At 36.2% G+C, this 22,102-nt stretch overlaps 1 long non-coding RNA gene across 1 annotated transcript in view; it reads right to left on the bottom strand.

Annotated features, from left to right (window-relative positions):
• The window catches only part of LOC109551343 (uncharacterized), a 586,181-nt gene that overhangs the window by 304,529 nt on the left and 259,550 nt on the right, over positions 1-22,102 (bottom strand). Inside the window, exon 4 of the long non-coding RNA XR_012326518.1 lies at positions 21,708-21,796. This is a non-coding gene — a long non-coding RNA (uncharacterized lncRNA). The remainder of the gene's footprint in view (positions 1-21,707; positions 21,797-22,102) is intronic.

Here is a 22,102-nt window from a genome sequence, read left to right as displayed (position 1 = left end):
GCCATTTGTCAGTTTATTCACTAAAATAGTGTTTTCTAAACCTGAGCACTTTGGAATCACTTGGAAAACTTTTAAAAAGTTGAATTTCTACTACCTATCTCCTCCCCAACACACATACACACACCACATACACACATACACACACACGCACACTAATAGAGTAAGACTCCCCAGGGATAAGGTTGAGGAGTTTGTTCAGAATTTTTTTTTAATTCAGAGTCCTCAGAGGATTCTGGTGTGTCTGATTTATGGACTGAAATTTGAGGAAATACTATCTAAAATATCAATAAACCTGGGCCAATCCCTGCAGTGGCACAGAAATCTCTTGCACTGGTTCTACTGGAAAAGTGGAATTGTCCACAAGAAAAAGAGGGGAAATAATGGCACCATTAATTTACTTTTCATTTTGGTGTCCAAAATGATTCCATTTCACTAAAAACATAAAAATATTAAAAAACTTGTAAACAGCTAAGACTATTTATCAAGAATCTTTTCTTTTGTCTTCTCTTTTTTTTCTTCTTACCAGAGTAGCAGTTACTAGGCTAAAATGTAGAAGTGACAGACAGTTGGATAATCCCAAAGGTTTGCTCTTTTTAGAACAAAATCGATCATTATGTAAATTAGCTAGAACTTTCTATTGTAGCTGTTTGTATATTCATCTTATCTCTTTCAATGAGCTGCAAGCTTCTGGAATCCTAGAGCCATTTATTTATTCAGCAAAATCCCTCTTCTTCACTGTAAAACATTGCTTATAATAGACTAAATGAGTGGGTAGTAAAGAAAACATTCTAATAGCTGCCCATTTCAAATTGAATAGGATCCAAGTTGTATCACAAATAGCGACAAAACCGCATGAGGGCTCTGCCTAACTTTTTGACCTCAGTTCTTATCTCCATTCTCCTTACTCAATATGATGAACTGACTTTGGCTTTTGTGTACTCAAACACCCCAAATTCTTCTTCCCCCAAGATTCTTTACATTATTCAAAGCTCAGCTCAAAGGTTACCTGCTCAGAGAGGTATACACAAACCATGATATCAAAATCAGACCTTGTCTACTATTGCTTCTTATTCCAACACAATGTTGGATTTTCTTTATGTCACTATATGAAATTATCTTATTCATTCACATGTGGATTTCCTTCTCCTTCCGCTGTAATGTAAAGTCTATGGCAGCAGGGACTTTTTCTGCCACATGATACATATACACATGCTACAGGGAATGAAATGTCTCACTGCTCCCCACATTGTAAAACTGTGTAAGTCCACACACCAGCAGAAAACACATGGCTCTCAGATTAAGATAATCTGAGGACAGTTTAATAAATGATGTCTTTACTAAGTTGTGGGCAGTGGATAAGAAAACTGCATTAACTATCCCAGGGCTAGTTAAAACGGGTGTTACCCAAGGTCAGTGCAAATGGATGACACAATCCCAGATAGAATCATGGAAGGAAGACTGCCTTGATAGGAATACAGGATGATGGGACCATGCAGGGAACTAAGGGAAAGAAATGCTCTGACCTCCTACTTCTTCCTCTCCATTATCAGTGTCTTAGGTTCCCCATTAGCTGAACTAAAAAGAAGGTAAAAGACAAGAAAGATGTATTTTATAACTTCTCATTTTGAGATAATTCTAGATTCACATACAGTTTTAAGAAATCATACAGAGATACCATGTACACTTGACTCAGTTTATCCCAATGGTAAAATTTTGCAAAACTCGAGTACAATATCAGAAACAGTATATTCTATTGATATAGTCAAGATTCAGAACATTTCCGTCAGTACAAAGATGCCTAATGTTGCTTTCTTATATTCATTTCCCTCCCACCCAAGCCAATGTATTAACCCCTGGCAACTACTAATCTAATCTCTATTTCTGTATGATTGTTATTTCAAGAATGATTATAAATGGAATCATATTGTACCTAACCATTTGGAATTGGCTTTTTCACTCAGCATAATTCTCCGGAGATTCATCTAGGTTACTGTGTATAACAAGAGTCAATTTCTTTTTAATATTACTGTGTATTCCATGTTATGGAAGTATTGCAGTCTGTTTAACCATTCATCCATTAAAGGACATCTGTGCTGTTTCTAGTTTTAGGCTATTACAAATAAAACTGTTATGAACATTTGGGTACAGATTTTTGTGTGAACGTAAGTGATCATTTCTCTGGAATAAATACCAAGAGTGCAGTTGTTGGGTTGTATGATAGTTCTATACTTAGTACTCTTTAAGCAAATGCCAGATTTTTTTCCTAGAATGGCTGTACCAAGTACTTTTCACCAACAATGAATGAATAACATGTTATCTCCACATCCTCACCAGCATTTAGTGTTTCATTTTATTTTATTTTATTCTTATATATAGATAGAGAGATAGAGAGAGAGAGAGAGAGAGAGAGAGAGAGAGAGAGCGCGCACGATATTTCACTAGGATAATAGTTTGCATTACTATAAGGCTAATAAAGTTGAACATGTTTTCATGTGCTTGTCATCTGTATGTTCTCTTCAGAGAAAAGTCTCCATGTCTCTTGTCTACTTTCTAATTGGTTTGTTGTTTTTAACGCTGGAGTTCTTTACGTATTCCAGATACTCGTCTTTTGTCAATATGTAATTTATCAGAGTCAATAAATATTTTCTCACAGACTGCCTTTTATCCTCTTAACAGGAGATTTCACAAGGTAATTTTTAAAATTTTTTACGAAGTCTAATTTATCATTTTTTTCTTTTAGGAAATGTACTTTTGGTGTTAACTAAAAAAAATCTTTGCCTAGTCCTAGTCCCAAAGATTTTCTCTTATTTTTTTTCTTCTTAAAAAAAAAAATATTGGGCTTCCCTGGTGGCACGGTGGTTGGGAATCTGCCTGCTAATGCAGGGGACACGGGTTTGAGCCCTGGTCTGGGAGGATCCCGCATGCCGCGGAGCAACTGGGCCCGTGAGCCACAACTACTGAGCCTGCGCATCTGGAGCCTGTGCTCCGCAACAAGAGAGGCTGCAATACTGAGAGGCCCGCGTATCACGATGAAGGGTGGCCCCTGCTTGCCACAACTAGAGAAAGCCCTCGCACAGAAACGAAGACCCAACACAGCAGAAAATAAATAAATTAATTAATAAACTCCTACCCCCAATATCTAAAAATATATATATATATATATAGGCTGTAAGCCTGGCATACATGAGGCAAAAGGACACCAGAAGAATGTACTACCTTGTTGCTTCTCCTGGCTAAGGTCATTAGTCAGTGTGCTTCCTTTTTCCACTTTTCAGATTCTTCTTCCATTTGCCTTACATACAACGTTCAGGGTTTTTATGCTGCTTAACCTGAGAAATAGGAAAAAGTATGTCTACTCCATCTTCCTAGGAACAGAAGTCCAAGAAAGACTTTTTTTTTTAATATTTATTTATTTATTTGGTTGCGCTGGATCTTAGTTTCGGCAGGCGGGCTCCTTAGGTGCAAACTCTTAGTTACAGCATGCATGTGGAATCTAGTTCCCTAACCAAGGATTTAACCCTGGCCCCCTGATTTGGGAGCATGGACGCCACCAGGGGAGTCCCCAAGAAACACTTTTATGTAACCAAATGTCATTCTCTTCAAGGACAGAGGAAAGTTGAGAGTGAATACAGAAAGAAAAACGGGAGTTTAACTAAGAGAGAACATATATCTGTTTAGGCTCCTTGAACTTGCACTTATTGTTCTAAAGAAAAACCAATACACTCTAAATTTATTTTTCTAATTAAAAACATTTTAGTCATAGTTACACAAACTATAATTGGGTAAGGTTTGTGCTTTGTACTCTATTTTATGATGCTATTTGTTAAAAAATCCTTTTGGTGGTCTCTGCATCATTTGGAGATATTAAATTTTCAAAGAAAAGAAACAACATAAATTATGGCTAAAAAATTCTCAAATACTATGAAAAGCTGTCAGAAAATAACCTATATCCTTGTAAAAAAAATCTTTATTTTTCCTTTCCTTATATCCATGTATATTGATAGAATAGCCAACTTAATTGCATGCGGAAGTTTTGGACCCAAGAAAGCTAGAGACAAGATCATTTGAAGCAAGTGAATTGCTGTTAGATTCTGCCCAAGGATCTATTTTCTCATTCATTTTTTTTCTGAAAGATTTTTCTTTTTAACATCTTTATTGGAGTATAATTGCTTTACAATAGGGTGTTAGTTTCTGCTTTATAACAAAGTGAATCACCTATACATATACATATATCCCCATATCTCCTCCCTCTTGCATCTCCCTCCTACCCTCCCTATCCCACCCCTCTAGGTGGACACAAAGCACCAAGTGGATCTCCCTGTGCTATGCAGCTGCTTCCTACTAGCTATCTATTTTACAGTTGGTAGTGTATATTTCTCCATACCACTCTCTCACTTCATCCCAGCTTACCCTTCCCCCTCCCCATGTCCTCAACTCCATTCTCTATGTCTGCATCTTTATTCCTGTCCTGCCCCTAGGTTCTACAAAACCATTTTTTTTTTAAGATTCTATATATATGTGTTAGTATACAGTATTTGTTTTTCTTCTTCTGGCTTTCTTCACTCTGTATGACAGTCTCTAGGTCCATCTACCTCACTACAAATAACTCAATTTCGTTTCTTTTTATGGCTGAGTAATATTCCATTGTATATATGTGCCACATCTTCTTTATCCATTCATCTGTCGATGGACACTTAGGTCACTTCCATGTCCTGGCTATTGTAAATAGAGCTGCAATGAACATTGTGGTACATGACTCTTTTTGAATTATGGTGTTCTCAGGATATATGCGCTGTACTGGGATTGCTGGGTTGTATGGTAGTTCTGTTTTTAGATTTTTAAGGAACCTCCATACTGTTCTCCATAGTGGCTGTATCAATTTACGTTCCCACCAACAGTGCAAGAAGGTTCCCTTTTCTCCACACCCTTTCCAGCACTTATTGTTGGTAGACCTTCTGATGATGGCTATGCTAACTGGTGTGAGGTGATACCTCATTGTAGTTTTGATTTGCATTTCCCTAATGATTAGTGATGTTGAGCATCCTTTCATGTGTTTGTTGGCAATCTGTATATCTTCTTTGGACAAATGTCTATTTAGGTCTTCTACCCGTTTTTGCATTGGGTTGTTTGTTTTTTTGATATTGAGCTGCTTGTATATTTTGGAGACTAATCCGTTGTCAGTTGCTTCATTTGCAAATATTTTCTCCCATTCTGAGGGTTGTCTTTTCATCCTGTTTATGGTTTCCTTTGCTGTGCAAAAGCTTTTAAGTTTCATTAGGTCCCATTTGTTTATGTTTATTTCCATTTCTCTAGGAGGTGGGTCAAAAAGGATCTTGCTGTGATTTATGTCATAGAGTGTTCTGCCTATGTTTTCCTCTAAGAGTTTTATAGTGTCTGGCCTTAACTTTAGGTCTTTAAACCATTTTGAGTTTATTTTTGTGTATGGTATTAAGGAGTGTTCTAATTTCATTCTTTTACATGTAGCTGTCCAGTTTTCCCAGCACCACTTACTGAAGAGGCTGTCTTTTCTCCATTGTATATTCTAGCCTCCTTTATCAAACACACAGTGACCATATGTGCATGGGTTTATCTCTGGGCTTTCTATCCTGTTCCATTGATCTATATTTCTGTTTTTGTGCCAGTACCATAATGTCTTGATTACTGTAGCTTTGTAGTATAGTCTGAAGCCAGGGAGCCTGATTCCTCCAGCTCCGTTTACCTTTCTCAAGATTGCTTTGACAATCAGGGTCTTTTGTGTTTCCACACAAATTGTGAAATTTTTTGGTCTAGTTCTGTGAAAAATGCCATTGGTAGATTGATAGGGATTGCATTGAATCTGTAGAATGCTTTGGGTAGTACAGTCATTTTCCCAATGTTGACTCTTCAGTCCAAGAACACAGTATATCTCTCCATCTATTTGTATCATCTTTAATTTCTTTCATCAGTGTCTTATAGTTTTCTGCATACAGGTATTTTGTCTTCTTAGGTAGGTTTATTCCTAGGTATGTTATTCTTTTTGTTGCAGTGGTAAATGGGAGTGTTTCCTTAATTTCACTTTCAGATTTTTCATCATTAGTGCATAGGAATGCAAGAGATTTCTGTGCATTAATTTTGTATCCTGCAACTTTACCAAATTCATTGATTAGCTCTAGTAGTTTTCTGGTAGCATCTTTAGGATTCCCTATGTATAGTATTATGTCATCTGGAAACAGTGACAATTTTACTTCCTCTTTTCCAATTTGGATTCCTTTTATTTTTTTTCTTCTCTGATTGCTGTGGCTAAAACTTCCAAAAGAATTAAATGAAATAGAAATGAAGAAAACAATAGCAAAGATCAATAAAACTAAAAACTGGTTCTTTGAGATGATAAACAAAATTGATAAACCCTTAGCCAGACTCATCAAGAAAAAAAGGGAGATGACGCAAATCAGTAAAATTAGAAATGATTCAAGAAAACTCACAACTGACACCAGACCCTATAAAAAGCAGACCCTATCAAATTCTTAGAGGAAAACGTAGGAAAAACACTCTTTGACATAAACCACAGCAAGATCTTTTTTGACCCACCTCCTAGAGTAATGAAAATAAAACAAAAATAAACAAATGGGACCTAATGAAACCTAAAAGGTTTTGCAAAACAAAGGAAACCATAAACAAGATGAAAAGACAACCCTCAGAATAGGAGAAAACATTTGCAAATGAAACAACAAAGGATTAATCTCCAAAATATACAAACAGCTCATGGATCTCAATATCAAAAAAACAAACAATCCAATAAAAAACTGGCAGAAGACCTAAATAGACATTTCACCAATGAAGACATACAGATGGTCAAGAGGCACATGAAAAGATGCTCAACATCACTAATTATTAGAGAAATGTAAATCAAAACTACAATGACGTATCACCTCACATGAGTCAGAATGGCCATTATCAAAAAATCTAAAAACAATAAATTCTGGAAAGGGTGAAAAGGGAACCCTCCTGCACTGTTGGTAGGAATGTAAAATGATACAACCACTATGGAGAACAGTATGGAGGTTCCTTAAAAAACTAAAAATAGAACTATGATATGACCCAGCAATCCCACTACTGGGCATATACCCTGAGTATATACCCTGAACCATAATTCAAAAAGAGTCATGTACCACAATGTTCATTGCAGCTCTATTTACAATAGTCAGGACTTGGAAGCAACCTAAGTGTCCATCAACAGATGAATGGATAAAGAAGATGTGGCACATATATACAATGGAATATTACTCAGCCATAAAAGGAAACGAAATTGAGTTATTTGTGGTGAGGTGGATGGACCTAGAGTCTGTCATACAGAGTGAAGTAAGTCAGAAACAGAAAAACAAATACCGTATGCTAACTTATATATATGGAATCTAAGAAAAAAAAAGGTCATGAAGAACCTAGGGGTAAGACGGGAATAAAGACACAGACCTACTAGAGCATGGACTTGAGGATATGGGGAGGGGGAGGGGGAGGCTGTGACGAGGTGAGAGAGTGGCATGGACATATATACACTACCAAGCGTAAAGTGGATAGCTAGTAGGAAGCAGCCGCGTAGCACAGGGAGATCAGCTCGGTGCTTTGTGACCGCCTAGAGGGGTGGGATAGGGAGGGTGGGAGGGAGGGAGACGCAAGAGGGAAGAGAAATGGGAACATGTGTATATGTATAACTGATTCACTTTGTTATAAAGCAGAAACTAACACACCATTGTAAAGCAACTATACTCCAATAAAGATGTTAAAAAAAAAAAAAGAAACGAAATTGAGTTATTTGTAGTGAAGTGGATGGACCTAGAATCTGTCATACAGAGTGAAGTAAGTCAGAAAGAGAAAAACAAATATACTGTATGCTAATGCATATATATGGAATCTTAAAAAAAAAAAAAAGAAATGGTACTGATGAAACTAGTGGCAGGGCAGGAATAAAGACATAAACATAGAGAACGGACTTGAGTACACAGGGTGGGAGGGGTAAGCTGGGGTGAAGTGAGAGTAGCACTGACATATATACACTACCAAATGTAAAACAGTTAGTTAGTGGGAAGCAGCAACATAGCATAGGGAGATCAACTCAGTGCTTTGCGATGACCTAGAGGGGTGGGATAGGGAGGGTGGAAGGAAGGCTCAAGAGGAAGGGGATATGGGGATATATGTATGCATATGGCTGATTCACTTTGTTGTACAACAGAAACTAACACAGTATTGTAAAGCAATTATACTCCAAAAAACATCTATTAAAAAAAATAAAATTAAGTGCAATAAGGGAAGAAAAATAAATAAAAGATAAAACTTGAAAAATAAAAGGCAAAGGTATCACTTTTGCAGATGAAATGTTTGTCTAATTTGACATAAAAGAAATTGAAAGACTATTCCAATTAATGAGCTCAGTAAGGTGAGCTAATATACAACCTCTGTAAATTTTTGCACACTTCGGCAATAAACAATTAGAAAAGGCAAAGAAAACAATTGCCTTAGTAAAATAAATATATTAATACATATATAAAGTCTTGCAAGCACTGTACTGTGCTATACGAATGAGAAGAAAACTATAAAACTTTACTAAGAAGATACCTGAATAAGCAGAAAGAAAATCCATGTGTTTATGTGAGATAGCTCACTATTTTTTTTTTTCAGGTTTGTTTTTTTTTTTTTAACATCTTTATGGGGGTATATTTGCTTTACAATGGTGTGTTAGTTTCTGCTTTATAACAAAGTGAATCAGTTATACATATACATATGTTCCCATATGTCTTCCCTCTTGCGTCTCTCTCCCTCCCACCCTCCCTATCCCACCCCTCCAGGCGGTCACAAAGCACCGAGCCAATATCCCTGTGCCATGCGGCTGCTTCCCACTAGCAGATAGCTCACTATTTAATCAATATCAGTTATCTCACCAAACTATATATTCAAAGTCATTCCAATAAACATCACAATAGACTAGTTTTTGAACATTTTAAGCTGATTGCAAAGTCAAAATTTTTTAAAAAACAGTAAATATAATTTGAAAAGTAGAAAGAATAGAGGAAGACTCATTCTTCTCAGACCTCCTCACATTTTATAAAGTAATATTAAAGCAAGCAGTGTAATATTGGTGAAGGAATAGACAAATAGATCAACTGAATAGATAAGAGAGTCCAGAAAAAGATTTCTACTAATTTCAGCTTTCCTGGTGCTTCAGGCAAATTCAACAAGCCCTCATCCTCATCTGGTGGAAGACAGCTAGGGCACATGTGCTCTGGAATAACAGCCCTATTTCCATCTTTCCAAGTTTCTGAAGGGTCCACTTCCAAGCATCTACTCACTACCCGACACTGATTTAATATTTATTCACTGAAGAAATTGAAAATGTAAAAAAAGAAAAAAACCCTATTTTATACATAATTAAAATAATATAAAATAAAGCAACAATTGGGATGTTTTACCAACAAGTTGGCAAAAAAAAAAAGATTGAAAATGTTCAGCATTAGCAAATACGTGTAAACCAGCTATTCTGATACAAATGAGCCACGGTAAACAGTAAAGCCCTTTTGGAAAGCCATGTGGCAGTAACTAAGAAAATCTGTTTGCAAATTCTTCCCACAACAAAACTGCTTCTGAAAATCACTCCTAAGGCATATAGCACAGGTGTGCGAAGAGGGATCATCAGCATCATGGGAATAAAAAATAACATTTCTGAGCATTAAATGTAGATATTATTATGAATGTTTGAAGTGGGCACTGCTGTATCTTCATGGCATAGACAAGGAAACTGGACACACAGATAAGAAGTGACTTGTCTCAAGGCACACAGTTATTATTACAGCACCATTTAAAATAGTGAAACCCTGGAAACAGACTAAATGTCCATTTACAGAGACATTGTTAAACAATTACAGAATGTCTGTCCTCCAGAACTCCACAGAGCTTTTGCAACTGGTGAGATTGACCTGTAGGTACTAATTTGAACAGATTTTCAAGACAAAACAAGTTGCAGAGAATTGTTTATAATGTAATCCCATGTAAGATGTGTGTGTGTGTATCTCAATCTTCTTCCTCCGTGTATATGCATAAAAGAAGAGTGACAGGCACTTCAGAGACATTAACAGTGGTTACTTGGGGTGGAGGGGAGAGTTCAGAAGTGTGGACTTTGGATGTTAGATCACATGTTTGTCTATGTCCATATACAGCAATATTTGAATCTTAATGACAAAATTGCATTCATATACAACTTATTTTTTATATTAAGATGAAAAGTAAAGCAAAACAAATCTAAGTTAAATTTTGGTATCTTTTTCATATATCTTATCCTCTAAGCCTAAATCCATGTTTGCAAAGATTCTGAATAGATTGTACATTGATGGTGTAATCTGTTCTCCAAACATGGAAGTTAGAAGCCCTCATGTTTGCATCTTCAGTCTTTGAAGTAAACTCTCTGACTTTCTGAGCAACCAAGGGATGAAGTAAACAAGACAGAACACAGACCCTCTTCGCTCACCTCTTTCCTTACATCTGTGAGTTGGAAAAAGGGTGGGGGGCCCATAAGCATGGGAATCATGTGACCCAGATTCTCCAGTAGCAAAGCTCCTTTCTGCAACTGTACCATCTGTCAGTCTGTTACTATAACATCTGTGAGGGCACGAGCTCTTATTTACTCTTCAGAAATAATCGTTCCTGTTTACAAATGACATATTTTACCACTCACCTGAAGGTCCTCTGTTCGTACCTATGCATTGTTCCAACTCCCATATTACAAATTTAAAAGGCAACTTTCCATAAAGAAATGTGAAATAGTTACCCTTCCTCTAGTTCCCTCTCAGTAGGGAAGGGTATTTCTACCTTATATTTAACAACAAATGTGGCAGGTCAAACCAGCAGGTTATCTTGAAATAGTCTTGAGAATTTTCTAAGCTCCCCAGAGCAGGACATTTTGAAAAAAGTGAAGCAAAAGACTTCAGAACAGAGGTTAAACTGGTTTCATTATAATGACAATCATGCAATTGTGAAATGAATAGAAAGAAGTTGAAATTGTGTAGAGAAGTGAGGAAATAAACATAAAGAGTTCCAAAATCCTTCTTTATAATGTATCTACTATCAGGCAAGGAACGGAGAGGGAACTGGAGTCAAAAGGCAGGTGCTGCATTTTAAGGAATATCACTATACATGTTTATAAGCTAGGAAAAGCCATATTAACTGACATAAATAGGCATGCTTTGTGGGATTCTTATTTGAGCAGATCCTCTTTTCTTTCATGAAGATGCCCTAGTACTTCTGATGAGTCGTTAGCAAGAGCTGGAGAAGAGCATGTTCCTAAAATAAAGGCCGAGGAAGAAGGGACACAAAGTCCACATCTCAGAAGTAACCGTGTTACCCCTCATTTTACCTGAATTGGATTTAAAGATACAGCTTGAAGATTTGGGTGTCTAAATTAAGCAGAAAAAACAGAGTACACTTGGAAATGATGATTCAAAAGAAAAATCAGATCTTACTATCTTATTATCCTTTAATCTATGTAAATGTATGTTATATATATATATATATATATGTAAACGCACACACACACATACATGAATGTGTGCTATGTGTGTTATGTGTCTCTTTTGCCTAGGTAGATAGACAGATAGATAGGGTCTGACATAGGGAAAAAGAAAAATGAAAGATATATAAAAAATTATGAAGCAAGGAAAGGATATAGTTTCATTCTTTCAAAAATATACACCCCTAAAGATAGAATTAAGAATGTTTCTCACTTTTGCTGTGCTTTTTTTTGTATTTTCTCTATTTAAATAATGACCTAGAGTGGTTTTCATTATTAGAAAAGAATGCTTTAAATACATTTAAAAATGATCTTTTCTCCCATTAGCCATTTATCTAGCTGAGATACTAATTAATTACACTTTGTGTTTATGCTTATACTCACAAGAATCCTATAATCCTGAAAAATTATGAATATCAATTTCTCAAATTTTTTTCTTCTTTCAAGTACTTAAAAGTGGCTCTCTTTTTAAAGAAAAACTGTTGTGAATATTCTTAAAAAAGTTTGCAATACTCGGCTTGATTAAATAATTGTCTTGTTAAATAGTGATGATATACCCAGTATTGGTTAAAGTATAGGAAAATAGTGTCAGTGGGTATAAATTGGTAAACACTTTCTGGATGGCAAGTTCGCAATAATGATTAAATTTTCAAATGCCCATATCTTACCGTTCAAAAATTCTACTGCTTGAAATTATTATTAATAAATCTCATAAGGATGTGCTGCATAGCACTGTTTTAACAACAAATATCTGGGAAATTATTTAAAATAAAGTATTCATCAACAGAAGACATATATAGAGTTTATATTCCTAGAAAATAATAATAAATTGTTAGAAAGAACAAGCTGTATTTTACGGGTGTTGATGTGGGAAAGGTTTAAGTGAAAAAAGCAAGGCTCAAAACAATATATGTGGTATGACCTCATTTATGAGCATTTAAAAGAATATACAGAAATAAGAATACATATAACACTATATACTGGCTTGAACACTGTTTTTTCTGAATGAATCCCAAGAAGTTATTAATAATGGTTTTCTTTATAGAGAGGAATGGCAAGGAGAGAAATTAGGAAGAAAAATTTCAGTATTTGTTTTCTTTTAATTAACCTTTCACATTTCACTTACATCTTTTTTTGTATATGCCTTTTATTTAATATCTAACAATTACAAATATTTAAGCATTTAAAAATAAAGGTGGATAAAACTGAAATAGCACATGTGGCTTTGTTGAGTCTATATATTTATATATGTTCATTTATCTACATAAATATGTGAATAATATGTGTGTGGCTATATGTATATATATATGAATTATGTATCGGTAATCTCATATATATAAGGGAGTGTGCATATGCATATACATGAAACACAGAGTTCATATCTCTCTCATCGAATTAATTATGTTACCAGTCCATATTTAATTTTTTTAATTTCCCCATAAATAACTTGTTTTCATGCAGTCTCCTTCCAAGAAAAAGCAATGTCTAGCTCTGCCTGGAGGAAAGTATTTGGATGAATGTGCCAAGGGTTAAAATATAACGGAAATTAATTATTATTGCTCCTATATTTTATTAATCTGGACATTTTCTCGCTTGAGAACACACAGTGTGCTGAATTTATGGTATACAGTCCTGTTTCAGAGAAATAAAACATCTTAGATTATATTCTTTTTAATTCACTGAAGTATAATGGATAATAAATTATTTAGTTTAATTAAAACCTCTTTATCAGATGGGCATTTATCCGTCACATTGTTTTGCACAACTGGTGTTCTGCAGAAGGCATCACTTCCCATTCTCTTCTCATTTCATTCACGGGTTCTTTTAATTGCATTTCAAATTACATCTATTTCCACAAAGTCATACTATAAACTTGCCAGACATTTGTGCCTACTCCTTTACCTTAGGCATTAAAAATCCCTCTCTTCTATTTGCTTTAAAATTCATCCTTTTCCCTTTATGTTTGAATGGAGAAACCCAGAAACACTAAAATATGGTATTTAAGGGGTTTGGAATTGACTGGCCTGGCTGGAATCCCAGCTCTAAATTTGGGAAAATTACTTATCTTCTCTAAGACCCAGTTTCTTTTCTCATCTATAGTATAGGGATAATAATAGTTTTTATTATTTATTATTATTTTTAATAATAGTTTTTAAATACAATGAAGTAACAGATGTAAGAAATAATGTCTGATAATGTCTTGAAATGCATTTTAGGTTGGGCATGGGAGGATAGAGGGATGAGAGGAGGCAAACACAGCCTTTTAACACTAAAATTTCAGGCTGAGAGTTTGGTGGTTCTACTAGAACATTATTAGGATTCTGGCATCAGAGTTTATTTCCTTTGAGCACAAGGATTCTCTGAATTCTCCAGAGTTCCACCTCCCCTTTCCGTTCCCTCCCCTTGCAAGTTCATTATATTCTCATTCTTAACATTATTTTAAATTGCCTTAACTTTAAAATGTTGCCAGATTCTTATAGTCTTTATTAAAGTATTATAGGAAAGACAGGGAAATTAATGGGATCAAGGTGTATAAGAATCTATAAGGTGCCAGAAATGAGTATTTTACTAAAGATTTTGTGAGGAGGCAGGGAAAAAAATTACAATATATACAACACGGCAAAAATATGTTATTGAATTCCTCATAAAAATGTCTTTTTCCCCAAAGGTTTTCTTCTTCTTAACAGCTTCATCTCTCTCTTCTCCCTTCCTAACACGGCCTAGGGGAAAAAAATCCATCTCTTAATCTTAGCTCTTCTGTTCCCTAGTCAATGAAACAAAATTTGAAAATTGGCTTAAAGCATGTTATCTGTTTTTCCTCAAGCATAATGATTTGGGGCTTCAACCACAGTAATAATATTGGGCACTGCTGCCTTTCTAACTATTCCAGGGTGCAGAACTGACATATCTTTATTCTTCACTCTTTACTCTTAGGGAAAATCCATCCTAGGTGTCTTTTCCTTTGTTCACAAAAATTTGAATACTTAAGAAAAAGATTCTCACTCATAGCTAAGTACTATCATAGTCAAATACCTGACTATTTATACACAAAGAGAAAAGAGTTATTAATTATAGAAAATATGGTATTAGTAACAATGGTGATGATAACTGTGGTGATGCTGGTGGTAAATAAAGAAGAAAGACAAGAAGACCAAGAAAGTCTGTTTGATATAGGATTATCTGTCTTCAATTCACAAGTGTATGAGGAGGTACCATTTGTATAGCTACTGAGGGCGAAACAAAGACTTAGAGATAGGAAATCACTTGTACTAACTCACACACCAATGTTTCACCTAAGAGGTATCCCAATCCAAAGCCCAGGCTCTTAACAAAATTGTGTTAAACTGACGCCTTAAAAAGCAAAAAAAATTTTTTAAATAAAGTAAAATAAAAGATGTTCACTGGAAATGGTTTCCATTTGCTTCACTTCTAACTCTACTCAATGAACAAATTTTGTGTGCCTGTGATATGCCAGATACTAAGCTAGGTGTTGGAAATTTAAAAAGAGAAAACAAAAACCTGGATCTTATTTATATTTTTTCCTTCTATACTGCTTAGCTGTCTTTTTTAAGCAACATGTTATTCCCTATTGTTTCTTATGTTGAATTAATTCTTTTATTTTGTTGTTCTTGCTACTGTTTTGTTTGCAGGAAGAAATGGAGGTGGTAAAAATCACGTATCAATGATTATTTCTTCGTCTTAGATTACCTAAACTTTGTCCATTTATCTTTAAAGCTCCCTCTCATTTCTTTATTCAGTTTGAAAATTCAAGTGGATCAGATGGTTCTGATAAGAAGATAAGATTTCTGAGTCACTGTGACTGTTACAATGAAAGCATATGATATTCTCGCTATGGTTTGCCAGAGATGGTAGAGGTGGGTTAGACCCAACTACTTAAATGTAAAATTCTCATGCATGTGAACAACTCCGGGGAAAAAATAAAGGGATATCATATACCTTTGCATGTTATCACATAACACCACATTATTTATCTAATTCTATTCTTGCAGCAACCCTGTAAAATAGGTATTTTTATCTTCATTGTTTAGATATGAAAAGAGAATCAGAGAGATTAAGGGATGGACTAAAGATCTCAGAGCTAGAAAATGGTAGATGTGGCCAGATGTTCTAATTCTTATGGCCATTATTTATTGCCTTTCTTCAAAATAACATTATAGGACCTTGTCTCTATACCACAAAATTCTGCACAAATGATGGAGATTATTACTTACAGGCACAGTAGGAATTCTTTACATAACGAAATTTCAAATTAAACCTTCCCCATTTCCTGAAGGAACACTCTTTTAGCTTATGGCTTGTGATCCATCTTCCTATACAACAGGCCACATCTGTTTTGTTTGCCACTGTGTATCCTGCACCCAGGTTAGCGCCTGCTACAAAGGAGATACTCAGCGAATATTTACCAAAAGCCTGGATGAACAAATAATAGGTGAGTAGCAGATGTTTAAGTTATTAACCATATTCACTTTAGCATAAGTTAATTTCATTTTTTTCCTTGACTCTCTTACCATTTTCAGGTTTTGAAATTGAAAACAGAGAGAGAAAAACAAACAAAACAAAACGAGGAACCAGAGTTGTGTTGACTGGAAAGATCATGGAGGTCCTCTCAGCAGTGGGGTTACATATTCTCATAGAACAAAAACCATAAACTGAAGCCAAAAATAAAGACATGCAGAGGGCACTGTGGGAAAAATGTGAACATAAATGCCATGATGGGGCATTTGGCCAAGAGCAATGTGATAAAACCACATACAAAACTTCATAATTAAGCTCGGGACCCTGAAAGGATTTGTCTGTTTGTTTTTAAAGTCTCACCTGAGTAAAGAGTCCTATTTTCTGTCAAGAAAAAATGTTAACCCTCTATGGAAAAATACATTCTCAATTTAAGCCCAAAGTTTCCCACAGTTTAAGATGAAATATGCAAGAGTTTACAATCAAAGATGACAAAATATGAAAAGGAACAAACCACAAGAATAAATGTGAGTACAAGAAATAGACAGCAAATTCAGCCTCCGAGAGTATCACTTAATAGAATTATGAAACATACCATAACAATAACTTTGCAAAAAGCAAAAAATTAAAGATATGGAATAACAGAAAGACAAGGGACATTCATAAGAGAATCAAACATAGTTAAGCAGATTTAGAAGGGAAAGGAAGAAAATCATGTTTTTAAAAATTGAAAAAAAAATTAAAGTTGAGGAGAAAAGGAGTGGTTAAATAGCAAATTAGGCATAACTGAAAAAAAGGAATTATTGAACAGGAAAATCTGAAATAATTACTCAAAGAAACGAACTCTCCACTGGGATAGCTCATACCACTGAAATTATATTTCGAGAAGAGAAGTTGAAATAAAATCATTTTTATGTAAACAAAAATAAGGAACTTTTATAATAAACAGGCTTCTATTACAGGAAATGTTAAAGAGTATACTTTATATACTTTACTATGCTTTAAATTACCTCCCAGAAGGAAGAGCTGAGGTGCGAAAATAATTAATGGAAAAATTGACAAAGATGTGTAGAGCTAAACAAACATTGTCAATATTGAATAATAATAATGTCTAATTTATTGGATTAAATGATGAAAATAATATACTGAACAAAGGCACATTTTTGTGAGGTTGTAAGCAGCGTTTAAATATTTTAAATTCCTTTAGTTATTTGCAAGGGATTTATGATAAATTTAGAATAGGAACAGAATCTATAATTTCCAGTATGCAAGACACAAAAAGCATTGGAATAATAACATAAAGGAATAATGGAACATTTTGGAAAAAGTAGAAGCTTATAAAAATTGGGACCAGAGCAATGTAAAAAAAAAATTCACTATGACAGAAACAAGTCCAAATATATTAATATCAGAATGTTCAGGAAATAGTTGTAAATGCCAAAAAAAATCCAACAATTATTAAAACTCAATTCTGCCAAGGGCTCATGATATCTAAGGAGAAACTCTTTTGAAGTGTTTATTGATGGCACAAAATGAAATTTGTGGTTCAAGTTCCAAACAAAGCAGAAAGTAACATTGATTGGACCTTTCTCACGGAACAATAAAGAATTATAGAATAATAAGCATAGGCAGTGTTCTTTCTGCTTGATTGAAACATGAATCTCACAGCTCTTTGGCTAGCATGCACATATTACAAATGAGACAACGAAGGCACAGAACAATGGGGAAACTTACCCAAGGCTCCACTTCCAGGGAGTGGAAGAGCCAGTTTTAAACCCACAGTATGACTCCTGAGGCTGCGTGTGAACCACCTCTCCTCTACTACTGCCTCCATTTTGATTTTATACAGTTGCTGAGAGTTCAAAGCCAGCTCCCATACACAGGGAAGGATGAGTGGGATGGAATCAGTAATTACCCTTCTTGATTCAATTCAGAAGCTTCCACATTGAGAAAGAGACTCAAAGAAACAAGCTCACTCAGGTACAGCAATAAATTGTGTGCCTGCTCGTACCCACCACGGTGCCCAGAGTTGTGTGATGTACAGTGAACATGCAAGTCACTAACAGACTATCCTGAGAGTCTACCTTAACCCACATTTTTCTGCGTTTAAGGTGATTCCCTGGTGTGGTTGACAGAAATCCACTTTTGTCTCTCTCTTTCCTCCTGAGCCCCATTTTCAATAGCTCAGCCCCTGCTGTGTATAAGGGGACAGTGAACTTGGGTAATCAAAAGATGACCCCATCCTGGTCTCCAAGCCTGAGCGAAGACAGACACAGGCTAGGAATCATTGGCCTTAAAATTCCAGACTGGCTTCCAGGTGATCATTACAAGAGATGGGTTGAAACAGGGCAGTTTAACCGAGTCCATTTTCAGAGCACCACGAGGTCTCGTCCTGACCTTGGAGAAGCCTGACAGGGTACCACAAGTGGGAAAATTGTTTTCAAGGATGCATGTGAATTTATCAGTGTGTTTTCTAAGACAAGCATGTTTTTGTAGGTAGCATTTAGATGGGATGGGGCAAAAGGTTGAGGGGTCAGAATGAAACAAGAAACCAGGAACATAATTTACAATTTTTTTTTCCAAATCACTATTTCACATTCTTTTTCTCGGAGGATAGGAACTGAACAGTGTCACCATGGCAGAGGTGGGTTTTGTTTTTTTCATCCTACAGTGACATAAAGTTCAAAAAGAATTAGGGATTACCAAGAAGAGTGGATAGCTTTTCAATGCAGTCTCTCTCTGGCCAGCCCACAAGGGTCTCTATAGTGCTGTGGGATCTTGAACAATCTTTTCTGTTCATATTATTTCCTTCCTCTGTTCTCGTTGTATTTCCCTGGGGAACAATCACTATTTCTCTCTGCTTCCCTTCGCCTGGTTTGTGGTCCAAGTCTGGTTTCCCCATCCATGTTTTCCCCACAAATTAGTCAAATTATTGCTTTCTTAAAAGGAGCCCTCTGCTCCATAGAGAGACAGCACTTCCTGAACCAGCACACTGGGGAGGGACAGAGAAGAAAGAAAGAAATACTGGGTGTGAGTGAGTTTCTCAAAGCATGTTTTCAATATTCTTTGGCGAAGGCCCACACTTATCGTAATAATGGCTGATTTCTTTAATAGTTTTCACCAAATAATAATTTTAATGTAAATAGCAGTTGCCACATATTGATCAGTTATCATCTGCCAGGCATATGCTAAACCCATTACACATTTTATTTTATTTAATCCTTACTTTCCCTATTTAATAATCGGGGAAACTGCATCTTAAAGACATGAATTTGCCCTTGTTCACACAGTGTGGAAGTGGGAAAACCTGGATTCAAACTTGGACAGGATTACCAAAGCATCTATGCTCTCACTAATGGGATGCAGAAGACCTAGCAAGGTTAGAAGGTGGATGGATGCTATGTGACTTTAAGGAAAAGAGAGAAGCAGGACAAAAATATGTTTTACTGAGCCCTTACTATGTACTAGGCATTGCGCAAGGGGCTTCTTGTGTGATGTTACTACTGCACAAAATTACTATTACAAGCTTAGGAGGGAAGAATTTTTGTGTCCATGTTTAATACATGAGGAAACTAAGGCTGAGAAATGCTGAGAAACTTGACCAAATCACATAGCTAATCAGCATTAGATGTTGAACAAAACCCAGGCCTGTCAGATTCCAAGGCTCATCTCTCACTAGTGCGTGGGGTCGGCAGCCTCTAAAATAGTCCCCAGGGATCTCCCATCTCCTGGTCTTCACATCCTTGTGTAATTCTGTTGTCTCCAGTGCGGACTGAACCTGCTGATTCACTTCTAACAAATACAGCATGGAAAAAGTTATGGAATGCCACTGCAAAAACCAGCTTCCTGAAAGATGGTGACTTCCATCCTCTCTGAGCCCCGTCTCTGGGGAAAACAAGTTTCCATAGTGTGGGTAGCCCTATGAAGAGGCTCACATGGCTGGAATGGATGACTCCAGCTAACAGACAAAAGAGAACTCGGGACCTGCCAAGAGCCACAAGAGTCAGCTTGGTGATGAATTTTCAAAGACGTGAACTTGGAAGCACATCCTCTCCTAGTCCAGCCTTGAGAAATCTGTAGCCCCAACCGACACCTTGATTACTGCCTTATGAGGCACTGAAGGAGAGACAGTCAGCAAAGCTGCGCCTAGATTCCTGACCCAGAGAAACTGTGTAATAATGCCCGTTTGTTGTGCTAAGCTGCTATATTTCAACACGCAGTGATAGACAGCTAATACAAGTGGGGTGGGTGGGTGAAGAATAGACAGGCAATGTATTCTAGAAGGTGTCTATCCTTTCTATTGGAAGCTCTGTATTAAATCCCTTCTGGAGCAAGACCAGCTTTAAATGACTAAAACACCCAGTAATGAAATGAATACATAAATATTGTATATTCCTTTGGGTTCACTAGTTTCTATTAGAATTATTGTACCCTTGGAGGAGTTAAGGTTTGGGATCAGTCACTTTAATCAATTCTATATGTTAGCTGAACTTAGCCTCAAAGAATAGAAGGTCTGAATTTTGGAGAGATGTCAAAAAGTGGGAAATTTAAAGTTAATAAACTGATTTGAAGTACTACAGATAGATTCTATGATGTGTAACTAATGCTTAATATTTATTGAGCTAATTTACCATAAATAACTTACAATTCACTCAATACCAGGCTAGATGTAAACTATTCAAAAATTAAAATTATATTTGATTCACTGCCCATTTGTTTATTTTATTTTTTAATTTATGATGGTAGTCCTGCCCTGCTTTGCAACTGCAGTGTCTCTATGGGCTGGATCCCAAACTAGTCAGACTTTTCACATGATCAAGACAAATTTGCTGTGAACTTCAGAGAGAAAGTGACAAATAATAAGCCAGCTAACCAAGAATATCTTTCAGGTGATGTCAAGGAAATAATCGAGATCTATTTTTAAAAGAATAAGAAATTAATATGCTACTATTTGGAGTGTTATCTTAATAAAAGGAAGGCAAATCTTGGTGTCAGTATAAAAATATTGATCTTGTGGATTGCTCAACCCAGTGCCTCTCAAGACTCTTATCTGAATCATATAGTCACATGGAATTCTAGGTAATCACATCTAAGAACATTTTGTGTATTTTTGTAGATACATAAAGGATGCCCAGACAATGAGATCGGCCCCCTTGACCTTTCTGAGATTAAATTGGGGATGGGGGCTTTCCTTTGAGACATTCATCACTCAGGGGAAATATAAAGGTTCTTCTAGAGAAACCATGGATTTGAGAAGTGGTGAACATGCCAGATTAAAAATATTAGGTGAGGGCTTCCCTGGTGGAGCAGTGGTTGAAAGTCCGCCTGCCGATGCAGGGGACACAGGTTCGTGCCCCGGTCCAGGAAGATCCCACATGCCACGGAGCAGCTGGGCCCGTGAGCCATGGCCGCTGAGCCTGCGCGTCTGGAGCCTGTGCTCCGCAACAGGAGAGGCCACAACAGTGAGAGGCCCACATACCGCAAAAAAAAAAAAAAAAAAAAAAAAAAAATTAAGTGAAGGCCTGCCTTCGAGAACTACAGAAGTTCTAAGATACAGACAGTTTGCAGCCCCGAACACTGTCAGTATCACTTTCATTTATCTTTCTGGCCAACCTCCATTTTTCCTTTCAAATCAAAAGCTAAAGTAAGACACACATTTAGGGGAAAGTTGTCAAAATTCATTTTATGGAAATGTGCTACTCACAGGTATCCTTTGATCAGCAGCAGCATCTTTTGAAATTGAAGTTGGATAGATTATATGGTGATCTGCCTCTTCTCTCCTTCAGAGTTCGACTAGAAATAAATTGGAAATGCACGTGAAAATACAAACACCTTTTTGGTTTGAGCTTCCCTGATATTGGTTTCACCCCATCTTCGAACAAGAAATGTCACAAAGCTCTTGTCAAATGTGGCTCCTAGAATCTTCTTTAGGAAGTATGGACATGCTTAGCTATAACAAACTGTATTCATAAGTTGATCCTACAGAGTGTGCAATTAAACTAAAAACTTTGGGTCTCTAGGACAAACTCACGCCACACATCTAAAGAATGACATAGCTATCTTTGGGTTTTGCGTGTTCAGATCTACCAGTTAGCAACT

The sequence above is a fragment of the Tursiops truncatus genome, chromosome 15 (assembly GCF_011762595.2).
Source record: "Tursiops truncatus isolate mTurTru1 chromosome 15, mTurTru1.mat.Y, whole genome shotgun sequence".
Classification (NCBI taxonomy): domain Eukaryota; kingdom Metazoa; phylum Chordata; class Mammalia; order Artiodactyla; family Delphinidae; genus Tursiops; species Tursiops truncatus.
Note: the sequence above shows the minus strand (reverse complement) of the source record. Positions and strands in the feature narration are given on the sequence as shown.